The sequence below is a fragment of the Canis lupus genome, chromosome 32 (assembly GCF_003254725.2).
Source record: "Canis lupus dingo isolate Sandy chromosome 32, ASM325472v2, whole genome shotgun sequence".
Taxonomy (NCBI): Eukaryota; Metazoa; Chordata; class Mammalia; order Carnivora; family Canidae; genus Canis; species Canis lupus.
In genome coordinates, this window is record NC_064274.1 from 4991268 (window position 1) to 5008656 (window position 17389).

The following is a 17389-nucleotide window of genomic DNA, read 5'->3' on the forward strand; positions in this document are numbered from 1 at the left end:
AAATGTGGCATTAACTGAATACATCATGTGGAATTCCCTTCTGGTGTTTCATTGCAACTCGTTAAGTATTGGTTAAGTTTCTACTCTGTATCAGGCACTTTGTTAGATTCTGGAAGATTCTGGAGTAAAGAGTCCAAGGCATAGATACCAAGAAGAATAAAACTGACTTAAAACATTCTGCCATTTAAGGAGAGTGAAGGCATGCAAACAACCAAATACAGGGTAGAATGAAATATGCCTTAAATAAAACTATAAATAGCATAAACTGTGGTCACTCGGAGATTGGACTGATTAAGGCTATCTGAGAGGATTCAGATAAAGCTTTTAAAGCTTTAGGCAGGAAGAGATATTTAAATTTGATTTGTGAGGTGCAGCAGTGCTTTTCAAAGGTAGAGAATAGATGGGTAAGCAGGGCAGATTAGATTATGTTAAAGCTTTGATAAATGTGAATATAGTTAGTTGAAGGAGATATTTAAGATTTTTACACTTTTCTTAGAAATAATATTTACATGTTGTTAAGTATTTACTAGGTGCCTTATGTTTTATTTCCACCTAATAAGAATTATTTCATTCAGTATACTATGGTATGACATTGGCATTACTATCCTATTTTACTGGTACAGAAACTGAAGCTTAGTGAGTCTGCCACAGAATTATACTTAGAGTGACATAGCTTATTAGTAGCTATATTGGATTTATATTATTGTACAACAAATAACAATAATCTTAGTGGCTTGAAACAATTCCTATTTATTATCTCATAGTGCTGTGGGTCTGACGTACAACTATAGGTTAGCTCAGTCTCCTGCTCAGAGTCTTGCCAAACTGAGATCAAGATGTTAACCAGGAATGTGGTTCTTATCTGAGACTTGGGGACCTCTTCTGAGCCCATTTGTTGTTGACATGATTTATCCTTGTGACTGTGATGTAGATCCCTGTCTTCTTGCTAGCTCTTGGTGCTCTTGCGGGGCGGAGGGCACTCTTAGCATCTAGAGGTTGCCCACAGTCCCCTTCCAGCAGATTTCCTTGGGAAGTTCAGTGTGAGTGTTTGTTTTCTTCCAAGCTAGCAGGAGCTGATCCCCCGGACTTCTAAATACCTTTACAGACTTCTGTGCTGAAGTCTTATGATGGAAGGCAATCACTGACTGACAACTCCATCACCACATGGCATAAAATTTAACCTAAAGATGAGTAACTATCCCATCATATTCATATGCACAGGTTCCACTCATATTTGAAGGGAGATGATACAGGGTGTGTATAACAGGAAGCAGAAGTTATAGAGGGCTTCTCACAATTCTGCTTGCTGGACTCTGCTCTTCCCAATGCAAAATACATTCACTCCCCTTCCAAGGTCTCCAAAAGACTCTTCCCATTACATCATCAGCTGTAGTCCAAAATCTCATCACCTAATTATAAATTTCCTCAGGCGCAGTCCAAAGTTGTATCTAAATTTCCTTAGCTTAAAATAAAACAAAACAAAACAAAACAAAAACTCTCATCATCTAAATCATCTTACTGAGGTGTAGATGCAGTCCTACCATAATCCATGAATACAGCTCCTGGGGTACAGTTCCTCTCCATCTGTGGGTCTATAAAAGTAAAGAGAAAAGTTAATTGCCCATGACATTCCTAACATGCAATGGTGAGACGTGCATTTAGGAAAATAACTATAAAGATTTGGGTTAAAAAAGAAAAAAAAAACTGGAAATGGAAGGTAAAAAAAAAAAAAAGGAATCAGTGGCCCAAAGCAGTTCTGTAATCCATCCAGCAAATAGGAGTTTCTTGATTAGTTTGTAAATATTGTGAATAATTCTCTGTGGTTCTTGGTTCAACCTTCTAGGTTCTTAGTTTTATTCTCTGAGTCATCCTTCCTTTTTTATGAGAAGCAGTACACATTTGCAGGTGAGTAATTTATCAGCCTGCTTCTTGCAGTAGAATGAGGGAAGGTGATTTCTGACAAAGTCCTTTCATTTGTACTTCCTCTGTCCTTTTTAGGCCAACCTTGAGATATTTCTATTGATAGAATTTTTTCAAGGACTGTGTGGGCCTTACATGGATTTCCATGGCATTAACTCTGTTAACAAAAGGCATACCCACGGATCTTTTTGAGATAACCCCTTCTTTCGTTTGGCTCCTTTTCTTGGAAGTCCTCTGGTTTGGTTGCGATGTGTGAGGCAACTCCTAATCTCTTGAAATAGCCTTTGTAGTCTGAATTATCTGACATTTTACTATAAGCAGTAGGTGGAACCCAAGCAGCATCTTCACTGTTTTGCTTGGAAATCTCAACTATATGTCCAAGTTTATTGATTAAAAGCCCAGTTTTCCACACAATTTGACAGAGAATTTGTTAAGAATTCTGCCATTACAAGAATCTCTTTTCCTTTTTCTAAGACAAGACAGGGTACATATAAAAACTAAGTAACATTTCTGCACTTCCAAACATCTCCTTTAAAGATGTGTACTCTTTCACACTTTTTAACCTGCTAATATAAATGTATACAGATAACATGTAGACATACTTAAAGTTCATTTTATCTTTTCTTTCAAACACACATTTCTTTGAAATCAAGATGTTAACCAGGTATCTCTTCATTTAGAGGCCCAACTAAGGACATTTTGCTTCCAACCTCCCTCTGGTTGTTTGGAGAATTCACTTCCTTTGGTTGTGAGAGTAGGATTGGAGTTGTCTTGCTATCTGTCAGTTGGGGACCACTGTCAGCTCCTAAAGTCTGCTTTCTGGTCCTTGTCACATAGCCCTTCACCATAGTACTCTCACACTTCCACTCTTTCTGATTTTAGAAATGGTCCTGTCATTTTTTGTTTAAGATGGTTAGGTCAGGTCCACCTTGATTTTCTCCCTTTTGATTAACTCAAAGTCAATGGATTAATATCCATTTATAGGAAAGGTATCCTATTATATTCTCAGGTTCTATCTATATTCAAAGAATGGAGAATACAATAGGTATGTACACTAGGGGATAGGAATCATGTGGGTCATTTAGAATTCTGCCTACCACAGTGGAATAGCTATAATCCAAATTTAGATCTCTTTTGCTCTCAAGTTTTCCCTTAATATTATGGTATACCACAATCTTCTAGACTTATTTTGAAGCATATTTATTAATTTGTTAAATCTATCATAGATGTACATGATTTTTCAAAGTATTAGGCACAGGCCAAAATTATTTACCTCTCACCAATGAAGAGATAAATCCATATTTGCTCAGAAATGAAGGTATTTGGTACAGAAACATTTTATATATATAAACATTCATTCCAGTAGTGAATGATGCAGTTAATATAACTAATTTGTTTTTTCCTATCCAGTCAGTTCAATTGAATAAAATCTATTATGTGCTCTCAACCAATGAAAACTATTTTGGCATGTCACTGTACATCTTCTCAGCTTAAGTTATTAGTTATAAGTCTATTCAACTAGTAATAAATGGTAAAGTACAAGATAGACTTTTTGTCTCCCTTCAGTTGCAGACTCAGCATAAGGATCCAGGTTTGATATGTTGGCCTTCTGGTGCTGGGGACCCATACTCATTCATGTTGTTGCTCAGCCATCCTAAATTCACGTCTTCCATTATGTACTCTAAGGTGGCTCCTTTGGCTCTTGCCACAATTCTAGATAATGTGAACAAGGAGAAAGACAATGAGAGCATAGGTATTTCTATTTAATAGAATAACTAAGAGGAGTTGTTTCTTCTCACAACCCATTTTTATAGAACCTAGTCAAGTGGCAATTCCTAGCTGCGAAGGACTCTGAGAAATTTAGTTTTTGTTGAGCAATGATACAGCCAAAATTTTTATTAACATAGAAAAAAGGAGAAATGGAGATCAGAGGACCATTAGCAATAACTGCCAGATGTTTTATAATTACTAGTGATTGTTGGCCAGTACTTCAAGTTGTTATGACCAATCTTGACCTATCATTTCTCGCTAATCAAGAGTAGGCAAATTATAGGGCAGAAAAATCACACAAATTATGAAAATCTAAAGTTTTACTGGTTTGTGACAGAGAAGCACTTTAAGGTACAACCAAATAAATAGAAGGTAAAGATCAGTGACCAATATGAAATTAATGGAAGTTCTTTGCTTTATGAAGGACAATGTAAAATCAATGGAACCTGGAGAAAAGTGACCAAAATTGTTAAGAGTTAATCATTAATTGTTAGGAGCCAGAAAAAAAGTGTAGTTCAGGCATAGGATTGCTTCTGGGCATGTGAAGAAAGGAGGATATGATTGACCACAGAAGAACACAGGGGCACAGTTGTGTGAGTAACAGGTACTGTTAATTTTATTTAGCTCTCATCCAGTGATGCTTCCATTTTAGGAAACTCATCTCCTATGCTAAGTAGAATAGTGATTCTATGTAAATCATTAAACTAAAATCTCACATATAATTACATTAGTATTTGTCTATAACCACATGAAAAAGCACAATTCCTATTATGCACTATTTTCTTTATAATTGTCATTAGGATGGCTTAAATGATATAATCGCCAAATCAGCTTAGCTTTGACGTGTGTAAGGAATGTAATCAGATATCATTTAAATATCCTTAAGAATTGTGTCTTGGCTATGCAGTTAGAATATAAAACAAATTCAGAATAGTATGAAGCAGGGAATAGATTAATTCAATCCTAGTCAGTGGTAAAGTGACGGGGGTATGAAGCTGTTGACTCAAACCAGACAGAAGATAATCTTTGTTAAAATTTCTCGAAAGGCTCTGTGCTATTGGCCAACTCTGTTTAGAAGGTATGGATTTGAATTCACGGCTGTTACAGTCAGTTGAAAAGGTAGCACAATGTGTTCCTCAGTAGCAAGGCAAAAAGCCATCTGGATGTTTGCGTAATTTTTATCCTTCATTCCAGAGAAATGGTGATCCCAATCTTCTTTTTTTCCTTGATGGATAATTTCCCTTCAAACTCTGTAAGTATTAGAGTTGCAAATATGGATGATAAAGTGTAAATTATCATCATAACCTTACTATGTTTTAAATCTAGAAATGGAGGGGGAGTTTTTTGGTAGTAACTTGGCCAATTAGTTTTATTTGATATTCCAAGTATTTTAATAAGGTAATTGGGAATAGTAGAGTGTTAGCAGGTTAGCCTTAGATTCCAATTTAATGTGTATCTGAGTAATTCTTAGGACTTACAATTTCTAGATCAAAAGTTATGAAATAATTTTTCTCTTATGTAAGATTTATTTATTTATTTTAGAGAAAGAGAAAGAACGAGCAGGAGGAGGGACAAAGGGAAAGGGAACAGAATAGACTCCCCACTCAGTGGGGCTCCAACCCAACGTGGGGCTCAATCTCAAGTCCCTGAAGTCATGACCAGAGCTGAAACCAAGAGTCAGCCACTTAACTGACTGAGCCACTCAGGTGCCCCTATAAAATAATCTTTCATGTAATTAATGAGTCTTACATGTTACTATATTTCAGAATTTAATATATTAGGATTACTAAAGTTATTTAAGTACTCTAGCAAAGTTCTAACTTGGAGTAATTGAATTTGAGTGGCCCTTGAACAACACAGGTTTGAAATGTGTGGGTCCACTTACATTGGATTTTTTTAGCTAATACATATTGTACAGTATTGTAAATAAATGTATTTTCCCTTCCTTATTATTTTCTTAATAGCATTTTCTCTAGCTTACTTTATTCTGAGAATTCAGTATGTAATTAGTATAACATACAAAATACATGATAATCGACTGTTCGTTATCACTTCCAGTCAACTGTAAAACATTAGTAGTTAAGTTTTGGGGGAGTCAAAAGTTATAAGCAGATTTTCAGCTGTGTGTGTTGGAGGGGTGGTCAGTGCCCCATTTAACCAGTGCATTGTTTAAGGGTCAACTCAAGAGGTGCCTGGTTAGCTCAGTTGGTTAGGTGTCCTGACTCTTGTTTTTGGCTCAGGTTGTGATCTCATGATAATGAGATTAGCCCTTCATGAGACTCGGCTCAGTGCAGAATCTGTTTGAGATTCTCTCTCTCTCTCTCTCTCTCTCTCTCTTCCTCTCTCTCTTTCTCTCTCTGCCCCTCCTGCTCATGCTCTTTCTCTCTCTGAAATAAATAAATTATTCTTAAAAAAGTCAACTCAAAAGAGATGCAATATATTAAATTTATATTTGAGCCATGGTTGATAGAATTTCAAAGAATTAACTAAGTTTGTAAATGGTAGAGCTTAAAAACTTTCCAGTTTGTTTACATAGGCTGATTACACATTAATCAGAAGCTCCTTGAAATATTTTTTAAAATTTATTCAATTTATGAAAAATACAAGATATCTTAAAATTTGAGCTTAAAACCTTAAGTAAACAGATTTGTAAATCTGTGATTTTAATTAATTTAATACTAATTTTAGGAATCCAAATAGCTATAATTGATTTCTCCAGGCACAGAAGTTACACTCAGGATCACCAAACTTTTATACAATAAATATACTCTCTAGGAGAAGCATAATAATATTTTATATATTTAAAAACAAAAGTAATAATTATTTAAACAAAACAAAGGTACATATAAAGAATAATCTTTTGCATTTCCAAATATTCCCCTTCAGTGTCATGTGCCCTTTCAAACATTTTTCTCTGCTAATATAAATATATACATATATATCTATATATAGTAAAAATTTATTTTCTTTCTTTAAAAGAAAAACACATTTGTTTGAACAAAAATCTTAAAAATCTCATTCTCAAAAAAAATTACAAATGGCCAAAAAATATGTGAAAAATGTTCAAACCACCTTCAACTAAGTAAATATATATTAAGATAACTACATAATTTTCATATTTTATTTTGGCAATTGTTTAATAAGCACTGTTGGAAAAATATGTGAAATGAAATGAGAACTCACATACATGGATGATGCTTCTGGAAATGGGTCGACTCTGAAAGATACTTTGGTGATATGTGTCAAATAGCTTAGCACATCCATGGTTTTTGATCTAGTGATTCAGTTTCTAAATATTTATGAGCAAGGGTGATTGTCACAGTAATGATTATAAAAATCTGAATAGATTAAATATCCAAAGAAAGGATTTATTAAAAAATATTTACATTTGGTGGACTATGTATGATGTAGCCATTAAAAACTGTGTTCTAAGGAATAAGGGCCTAGGGATATGCTTTACAAAATTAAGATATAAACATATAATATATATGTGTATATATATTAATATATATTTATACTATAAATAGTATATATTTATACTATTTAAAACATATAAACATGCTTCTAATTAAAATGAATATATACTATAGAGATATATTTGCACGATATAAATGAAAAAGTATTATAAATTTATAAAATTTATAAAATTATAAAGTATTATAATTTTAATATTTTAGGGTAGTAGAATTACAGATTCCTAAATATGTTTTCCTTATGCTTCTCTGTATATCCAGGTTTTCCTCAATAAGTATGCATTATCTTAATAATCATAAACAAAAGGTGATTTAAAATTTAATAATAAAACAATGGATATTCAGGGTCATGTATTCATTAATATTACTAATTTCTGATGAAACCTCTTGCATGTGTAATGCACCATATTTATTTTCTTGCTAGTTGACTCTATTTAGTTGATGTATTTTTAGATAATCTAGTTAATCAGTTTGGAGAATAAAATTAGAATGCATTCCTTCAGATTCTGGCCAAGTATCCTTTACCCTGCACTTCTCTGTAAAATAAAAATAATTTGAAAATTAACTAATAGAAGCACCAGAACACTAAAAGTGAAAAAAAAAATCAGTACAAATATGTTTGTATAAAAGTTTAAAATTGGGCTTCTGAGAGTTTTGGAGAATATTTTTGAAAAACTGACCATCCAAATAAAGCAGGTTTGTCTGGGTTGCAAATTTATAAACAAAATGGTTATATGAAGTGAGAAAGGCATGAGTCTTTGTTTGCTTCGATATTATTTTTAACACATTGAAATATTCCAGTAAGTGATTTGAATTGCAATTTAGGAACCAACTGAGTCAACAAAATAAATATGACAATTCGATGCCATTTGAGGATTTTGGCATTTTATAAAAGAAATTGTCTTGTAGAGTAGATGGTGTTCTGGCTCAGGTTGCTTCTCTCTTTCTCCTTTTTCTCCCCCTGGGTGGAGATCCTTGCCACCAGGTTCAAAGCACTCTCTTGCCAACTCTAACACCATGGAAATAATTTAAAAGGTGCACTGGATGAAATGCTTCAAGGTAGCAGAGGCTTTTACGATTGTGTAAGATACAAGGGTATACTTGTACAGGTGACCAAGAGAGGGAACATACAAATATATCATGCTAATTTGGCAATTTTCACAATTATTTTAGGACCATTGCCAGAAGTTCATCAATCCATGCTTCCATTTTTCTCTACAATGGCAGACTATACTGGTTACCCAGCCTCTACTTGAATGTTTATAGAACCAGAAAACTCTCAATCTCTCCTAGGTTCTTAACTTGAGGTCATAGATGCCATAGGAGTCCCTGATAAGTTTCAGGGATCAGATAACACCTGAAATTATATGTAAAATTTTGAATACGTGGGTTATTTTCCATACTTAGTCAAATTCCTAAAAGTGTCAGGGACCTCAAAAAAATTAAGAACCACTGCAGAAATAGGCAATTCCATTTTTAAACAGCTCAAATAACTGAAAAAAAACAAAAACAAAATGATGTTACAATGACAATTTCTACCCAGTCATATAGATGTAAAACACTTGAAATTCAAATCTTAGTTCTATCACTTACTAGTTGTATGATCTTAGGTAGTTCAGTTAACATGTCCAAGCATCAAGTTCTTCATCTATGAAATGGAACTAATATCTAACTCACAGTCTTGTAAGAATTGGAAAAGATAATCTATATGTAACTTTTCTAGAATAGCTTTATTCTTTCCTTCTTGCCTACATTCAATTTTAGCAGTGTATGTATTTGTATGGATTAAATTACATGTAGAAAACTGAGGAATGCTTAGTAAATTCTTAGATCTCATACCATGTGGTTACCTAGGTTAACCATGTGGTTACATAGGTCTATGTAACCAATTCTTCTACTGCCCCTTTTACTCCTCTGCTTACACCACATTGCCTTTATTGCTATTCCTAAAACAGCTCACCCAAACTTCCACTTCAAGGATTTTGATTTGCTGTTCACTTTATCTGGATTGCTGCCTGCTTCCTTCTACCCTTACCCCAGTTTAAAAAAAAAAAAATTATTTCCTCTCCTTCATGTCTGTATTTTTGAAGTAAAACCAGTCTATCAAGAATTCAACACCTGTCCCCTTCCACACATAGGAGATACACCTGAAATAAACTAAAATGTTTAGAAATTAAGGAAGCCATCAAAGAATCCTGATGTTGTGTTGAAGACCGTTGCATAATCAAAATGAGGAATGAAATGTAGATGAAACTTTTATTTCTGGCTAATATGGAGTAATCTGTATCAAACCATCTCTTCTACTAAGTATATTTATAAAGGTAGAATATAAAAAAGACAAATAAATACCATGTTTTAAAGGTAATCGATGGGAGCAACCAAAGCAGCCAGCATTTGAGAGCCCCACATTCCAGAAAAAAAAAATTAGGTGAGCCAACTTTCTCTGCCATTTTCCCCCGTGAAATATTCACCAAATTTCAGGCACAACACTGAAGTGAAATGGAAAGTGATGACCTAATGCAGAAATTAGAAGAAAAGTACAACCTTTGACCAAACCTGCCTTACTGTGCATACCATGCTCATTGATTTACATAATGCCTATGGCTATTTCTGCAGGACAATGGCAGAGTTAAGTAGTCTTATCAGAGATTGTCTAGCATGTGAAACAGAATCTGTTCCTCTCACCTAGCTGGAAGGATTAATATTGGATTTTAGAGCTGCCGGTAAGAATGGGCCCCAGAAAACACTGTGTTTCAGCTGAGACCTGTGAAAAGCTGTGCTCTATGCTCTAAGGGAAAACTCAAAATAGACACCTCTACAAAACTAACACTCAGCCTTGACTCATCTCAGCCCTTGATTAGATATAATCGACTGAATTATATCAGTTCTTACTGACAACTTGACAAAAGTAAATCCTCTGTGGAAGGAGATAACTTTATCCAGAACTTACACAGTTTTTTATACTCAGTGTCTAACATTTCATCAATAACTACCAGGAATGTCTACAGGTGGGGACAAATGACAGGAAGGCAGGAGGAAAAAAATAAATAAAAAGGAACCCTAAAATCATCAAGATATTGAAGTTACCAGGTGTAATTGCTTTAAAGTAACTGATTACAATGATGGTATTTATAACTCACCACAGAACCATAATGTAGGCAAAAATTGAAAATTCTAAAAGTGATAAATACAATTAATGACATTACAAATGCAATAGATAGGTTTTGGCAGCAGATAAGAAATATCTACACTGAAGTACTGAAAAAGAGAAGGATGGAAAATACCTAAAGGATTGTAAGAGACTTGGGACTCAATGAAAAAGCCTAATATAACTGTCATAGGGGTCCTATATATAGGAGACAGAACAGAGTGGAAAAAAAAAATTGGAAGAGATACTAGTTGAGAGGTTTTTATTTAAACTAACAATATCAGGGATGCCTGGGTGTCTCAGTGGTTGAGCCTTTGGCTCAGGGCATGATCCCGGAGTCCCAGGATCCAGTCCCATATTGGGCTCCTTGCATGGAGCCTTCTTCTCCTGTCTCTGCCTCTCTCTGGGTCTCTCATGAATAAATAAATGAAATCTTTAAAAAAAAATACATAAATAAATAAACTAACAATATCAAATCACAAATTAATGAAATCCCATCAATCCTATTAAAAGGATGAATGAAAAGAAGCCACACTTGTGTATCCTACAATAAATCTTCTGAAAACTTGAGACAGAGAGGAAGAAAAGAAAAAAGGTACAGTTTTCTCAATGAAGCTGTAGTAAGACTGGCAACTATTCATCAGAAATTACAGAAACCAGATGAATCAAATTTCTAACTAGAGAAAACAAAGAATATAGGAACCTGTTATATGTCATTAGGTTTAAAATCAGCCAAATCCAGAATGTAAAAACTTCTGTCATAGGACCTGATTTCTTCATCCAATAGATAGAAGGAGGAGGAGGAGGAGGAGGAGGGGAAGAAGGGATAAAAGGGGAAGGAGAAGAGGAAAAGGAAAGGAGAGAAGAGAAAAAGAGGAGAAGGAGGAAGAAGAAGGAATTATTTTGAAATGCATATTAATTAAATGCAGTGAAGGAAACTTCCTTATGTCTTGATTTCAATAAACTAAAAAAAAACAAAACAAAACATTTATGAGCCAATTGGGGAATTTTAGTTGTGATAATCCTATTTTGAATATGTTTTTTTTTAAAAAAACCCTTAATTAGAGACATAAACAGAAGTAAACACACATTAATATATGATATTTATGATTTCCTTTCATATAATTCAGTGGAGGTGTGGCTACACGGCTAAATGAGATAAAATTTACCATTTGATAGTTTTTGAACCTGGTCAATGGACACAAGAAATCCATTATACTATTATATCTATATTTGTGCTTTATAATATTTCTATGATAAAAAGGCAAATTTTTAAAAAAAGAAAAAAAATTAATTTTAGTTTTTTGAGTTGAACAAAATGAGCTTACAATCCACACCAAAAAAAGGCATTTTTGGAATTACTTTATTATACCTAAGTCCAGATATTTCCTCAGAAACATTGAAAGGCAAAATAATAATTCTAGATTCCAAAGTTTCAGTCCCTTTATTGAGGGTTAGGATCTTTTATTTTTTATATTTTTATTTTTCTTCTAATTTCTTCTTTATTTCCAATCTTTGGACCTTGGGTTGGACAGGAGCAAGTCTATTGCATACCTGTACCAGCCCTCATTGCTACTTTGTGTAAGTTACCAAAAAGGTCCTTTTCTTTAATGGAGGCCACATGTCTGGGGTCTGGGTTCCAGCCTTTGCTGTTCCCTCATTTGGGTGTTAATGTGCACTGAACAAATTAAACCAGCTTTTTTGGCAGCCTTGGAATCTTTTCTCAATTTTCCAGTCTCCACTGGCAGTTAAGCTGATTTTTTTTTTCATAAAAAATTACTGATTTACTATATCCCCTCTTCCTCCCACTGATTTTCTTCTCCCTCCTTTCTTCATATATTGCTAGTGCATATTGCTTTTAAGACCACAATAGATGACTCCTTTCCATATCACATGAAATCCTTCCCTTCACATAAACCAGTATGTGGCAACACAGTCATTTCTTCCACAGATTTATGAGGGGAGAGAGAATAACCCACACATCTTAAAAATTACACTTTTTATTTTGAGATAATTGTGGATTCACATGCAGTTGTAAGAGATAATATCTTTTACAGTTTTCTCTAATGCTACCATCTTACAGACTGCATTGCAGAATCACAACCAGTATATTGCCATGGATGCAACTCATCAATCTTACTCAGATTTCCTCAGTTTTACTTGCATTCATTTCTGTATGCATATTTAGGTCAATGCAGTTTTGCCACACATGTATGCTTTCATACAGATATGTCTTAGCCGAACTATTTCTAAAAACAATAGCTAACACATACATATTTAATGTATGTCCGACAGTGTCCTATGCATCTTACATTGATTCTCTTAATCCTCAGAACACAATTAGAAAATAGGCACTGTTGTTATCTCCTTTTTGTTTTATTTTTATTTTTTAAAGATTTATTTATTTGAGAGACAGAGCACTTATGCAAACGGGGGTTGGGAGAGGGGCAGAGGGAGAGATAGAACCTCAAGCTGACTCCATGCTGAGCACAGAATCAATCCCCAAATCTTAAGATCATGACCTGAGCTGAAATCAGGAGTCTGATGCTCACCGACTGAGCCACCGTGGTGCCCCTATTATCTCCATTTTAAATAGAAAATACTGAGGCACAGAGAGGTTAAGTACCTCACCCCTGCCTCACATAGCAAACTGGGGTAGGGGGGTGAAACTTGAGCTAGGCATTCTGACTTAGTAGCATAGACACTTAGCATAGACACTAAGACTTAGTGTCGGGATGACACTAAGACTTAGTGTCGGGATGACACTAAGACTTAGTGTCGGGATGACACTAAGTCCCGACACTAAGTCATCCTGACAAATTACTTCTTGTTTTCAATGCTTCCATATCTTCTAAATGACCCCTAAATGGGAATATTTTGAGTCGACATTTCATTCCATTTGTTTCCTAGTTCTGCCACAGAGAAGCTATTTTTTGTGACTCTAAGTGCAAGGAGCAGCTTGGCCAGCACATAGCTAGCTGTACATCCTACTTTACTGGAATGGGATGAAGATGAAGAGAGCCCTGGCATGTCAGCTGTTGTGCACAGTTGTTGGAGAATAATTAGGGTTATATGCCTTCTCTTACTCTGTGTCACCACAGGTAGGTCCAGACCCTGTCACCACACACTTGAATCCCTTCAAGATAAAGGATAAGATAATAAATTTAGATATTTAGACACTATTCGTGTAAGTACTGTAACAGACTTCCTCTGGTTTCTCCCAGCCCTGCCTCCTGTCTCAACCCCTCAATGACAGGTATCCTCCTTTCTACTCCCCTGGCACACCTTTGCCCACGTCTTCTCCTTGACACTCCCTTATTCAGCATCTTCGTGTCTCCTTAGTATTTGGCTCTCAGCTTTTATGTATTTGTGTGCTTGTTTATCTACTTACTCATTTACTTATTTATCTGTAAAGCAGTAGTACTCTTCATTGAAGAAAGTGTATGCAAAATCCCAGCATGTAACAGGTATTTAAAAAAAAAAAAAAAGTCTCCAGAATCCCAATGATTCAGAGTTCCAGGCTCTGTTGAGCAGAGCTTGAAAACACTTTTACTTCAATTTACTCCACTTTTACATTATTTCCTACTTGTTCCACCCCTCTGGACCCTTCTATCCTCCTCCCCCCAATTTCTATTTTTGTTGCCATGCTTGTCCTTTTTTTGCATTGATTCCTACCTTTTATTCTTACCTGGAATTGTCCCCTTCCTCCTTTTCACATTTGCATTTCCTGTTCATTCTTGAACTCTAAAAGGTTTTTAAATAAAATAAAACTTAAAAAAAATTTTTAAACAGTTTTTAAAGAAACTGTGTCTTGCCTTCACTCCACCCCAACCCCTTATTTTTCTCACCAGCATTTCTGGCTGCTGTTGCCTGCACCAGTGCGTCCATTTTGACATTTAATAATATGTTACCTTGTGTTGAGATTTATTGCTTCTGATGGTATCTTTGTGCCATTGCACACTCTTGGATGACAGTGCCACTTGCTCAGAGTCTCATCTTTGCTACTACATAGTCTTGGGCGAAATTCTTCTTTGCATTTCCATAGCAAGTAGTACAGCATGCTACATATATGGCCCACCCAGGTGTTTTTGTTGAATGAACAGCTTAAAGCATGAGATATAGAAATGATGTGATATGATCAGTGTTTAAGGGAAACATCATTTAAATTCTAGGTGGTTTTAGAAATAAGCAAATGATTCTTACTGACTTCATAGTTCTTTTAAAATCAATAATCCCCCTCAGATCTACTAAAATGAATTTTCATTCAGAAAAATGTTTCTCTTTGACCACATGAATAGAGTTATTGCCAATGACTTATGCTAATGGAAATTCAATAGTTGAGCCTATGTATGCCTATAAAACTGAATCTGGAAAAGAAACAAATATAAAAATAATATCTAAGCCTATCAGTGATTATACAGGCAGTTACAAGGTAGATGCAGTCTATATTTACAGTAGAAAGAAATATATAGTTGGTATAAATAAAAAACTAAAGAAAAGAGAGTTGGTAAGTTGCTGTTTTTCCTAAGTATGCTATTTTTATGAACTGGAGCCTGAACTCATGTATTTTTATGCTTGTGCTGATTCTTTGTGACAGCCTTCTTCCTTAAGAAATGTATATAAAGTGCTTATTGCATGATTATCACATACATAATTGTATGCCTTTTATGTTTAGATATTATCATACCACATTTTTCTTCCTTAAAGGAGATTTTCATTTAATCAAGCTCAAAAGCCTTAGTAGGAGATATTAAGGAAAGGAAGAGGAAGATTCAGGTGCCCTTAAATATCTGCTATTGTTGATGAATAAAGAACGCTGTTTTGAGCAAATAGTCATGCCATTTTCTTTGTTTCAGGGAAGGTGACATACAGAGAAATTGTTTGATTATTAGCAGAACTGTTTCAATATTGTTGATCTTGAAGAATTTAGCAGAGTGGTTTTAACAATTACAATTTAACAACTACTAATTTTTAAGTGATACTTCAAAAGAGACTGGGATGAGAATGAATTTCAAACAAAAAAAGATACTGATAAATGAAGAGAGAGATAAGCACTTGTATCTTTGTATAATAGTCTAGGACTATAGATTGTTCTGGACATTTAATCTTCAAGGAATAGATTTCATAAAGAGCAGAAAGGATAGCCAACAAAACCTTGCCTGTCACAGCCCTCAAACTGGTATGCTGGGAACTAGAACAGGACTATGTGCAAGGGCTGAAGGGAATTTATTAAGACTCATTTGTTCATCCAATAACTATAATGAAAGGTTTAGATAATGAGATTGTGCACTGATTCTCTATAGCCTAGCCCATTTGAGGTATTTCATCTAACACTTAGGATTCATAGTTGAAGAAATAGGACAAGTGAAAAAAATGATCAGGTTATACAGAACAGGAGTATAATTTAGGATAGAGGGAGTAGAGCAGATGAAATGTCTAAATAATTCAAATTTTCAAGTCACTGTAAAATAATTACTCATAGGATTATTTAGAGAGGTAATATAATAATGTGGTGTGACTCATGGGTTCTAGAATCTGACCAGCCCTTCCACATCTAGCTGCAGAATTCCACGCAAGCCACTCAAGCTTTTTTATTGTCTTTTGTCTTTTATTGTCTTCTCTGGGAAGTGGTAATATTATCAACTACTTCATTTAATTGATATAAGGCATGGGAGATATTTCTGCCCAGCATCCATTCTGCACTTCTCATCTGAAGACCCCAGTACCCTACTTTTCCTCTGGTAAAAACTTTTTTCACATTTAGCCTTTCTATTCATAAGAGGAAGCATGTGATTTAAACTAGACAGCTATGCTCTCTTTACTCCAGCTCTGTGGCTGGGTCAGAGACATTTGATGTATAGTTAAGGCTAAAGTGATACAATGAGAATTTTTCTGGGATTATTGGGAAGAAGAGTCATTTTTTCCCACACTGCACTGGAACCTAGAAGAATATAAGGCTGAAGCTGCTGAAAGTCATCTGTCCATGAAGAGCATGAGAACTAAATAATGTAGGAGGAGGGCAAAGGCCAAAGAGCACATAGGCCAGAAAAGCCCAATATTGCTTAAGCCCTCAAGCCTAGCAGTTTGTGAAACAAGCTCTCTCCTGTACTTTCAGTTACTTGAACCAACAAATTCCTTATTTAGGGATTACTGGGAAGGAATTCAGGTTAAGGCAGCTTGAGTTGAGTTTCTGACACCTGAAACATAAATATATGAAGTTTAAATTATATAAATACAATATATAATGATATAAATTATAATAAAATTATGTATTTATATATATTTAAATTTTATATAAATTATAATCCTTAAAACTCATCAGGCAGGACATATTAGTGATCTATTGCTGCATAACGAATTATACAAAAGCTTACATTTATTATTTCATAGTTTTTCTAAGTCAAGAATTTGGGAGCACCTCATTTGACTGGCTCTGGCTTCTTGTCTCATGAAGTTTCAGTTACAATGTCATTTAGGATAGCAGATATATGAAGGCTTGACTTGGGCTGGAGGATCCACTGTCAAGGTGGAAGAGTGAGTGATTCAAGAACAGACAGAATTTTCAATATATTTTATGACATATTGGAAGTGACACTGTGTCATTTACATAATGTCCTACTGGCCATAGGTTAGCTCTATTCAGTGTAGAAGGGCATTATCCAAAAATGTGAACATCAAGAGGCAGGGTTGGCTGGTACATTCTACCAAATTTCAGTATTGTTTTTCAATGAGAAACTATGTGTGACTCTTTAAAAAAAAGAAAACTCTGGGATACCTGAGTGTCTCACTTAGTTAATCGTCTGCCTTCAGCTCAGGTCATGATCCCAGGGTCCTAGGATTGAGCCCCTTGTCCAGTTCCTTGCTCAGCTCCTTGCTCTAACCTCTCCCTCTTCTTGTTGCTCCTCCTGCTTATGCTCTTTCTATCCATCAAATAAATAAATAAAATCTTAAAAAAAAAAAGAAAACTCTTAAATTTTCCTTATCATTGCCTTTTGTTTAGTGTTTCATGTTCACTTATCATCTGTGACTTATTTTTTGTTTTTTGCCTTAAGATTCTTATTTTATGTGTGTTAAAAGT

General features: G+C 34.8%; 1 protein-coding gene and 1 long non-coding RNA gene across 12 annotated transcripts in view; one reads left to right on the top strand and one right to left on the bottom strand.

Annotated features, from left to right (window-relative positions):
• The window catches only part of CFAP299 (cilia and flagella associated protein 299), a 622454-nt gene that overhangs the window by 407672 nt on the left and 197393 nt on the right, over positions 1–17389 (top strand). The gene's annotated exons all lie outside the window — the stretch shown is intronic.
• LOC118353127 (uncharacterized) lies at positions 758–15604 on the bottom strand. The gene is made up of 3 exons (XR_004811418.2): positions 14223–15604; positions 14000–14055; positions 758–3633 (listed from the first exon to the last, which is right to left on the bottom strand). It is a non-coding gene; the product is annotated as an uncharacterized LOC118353127 (long non-coding RNA).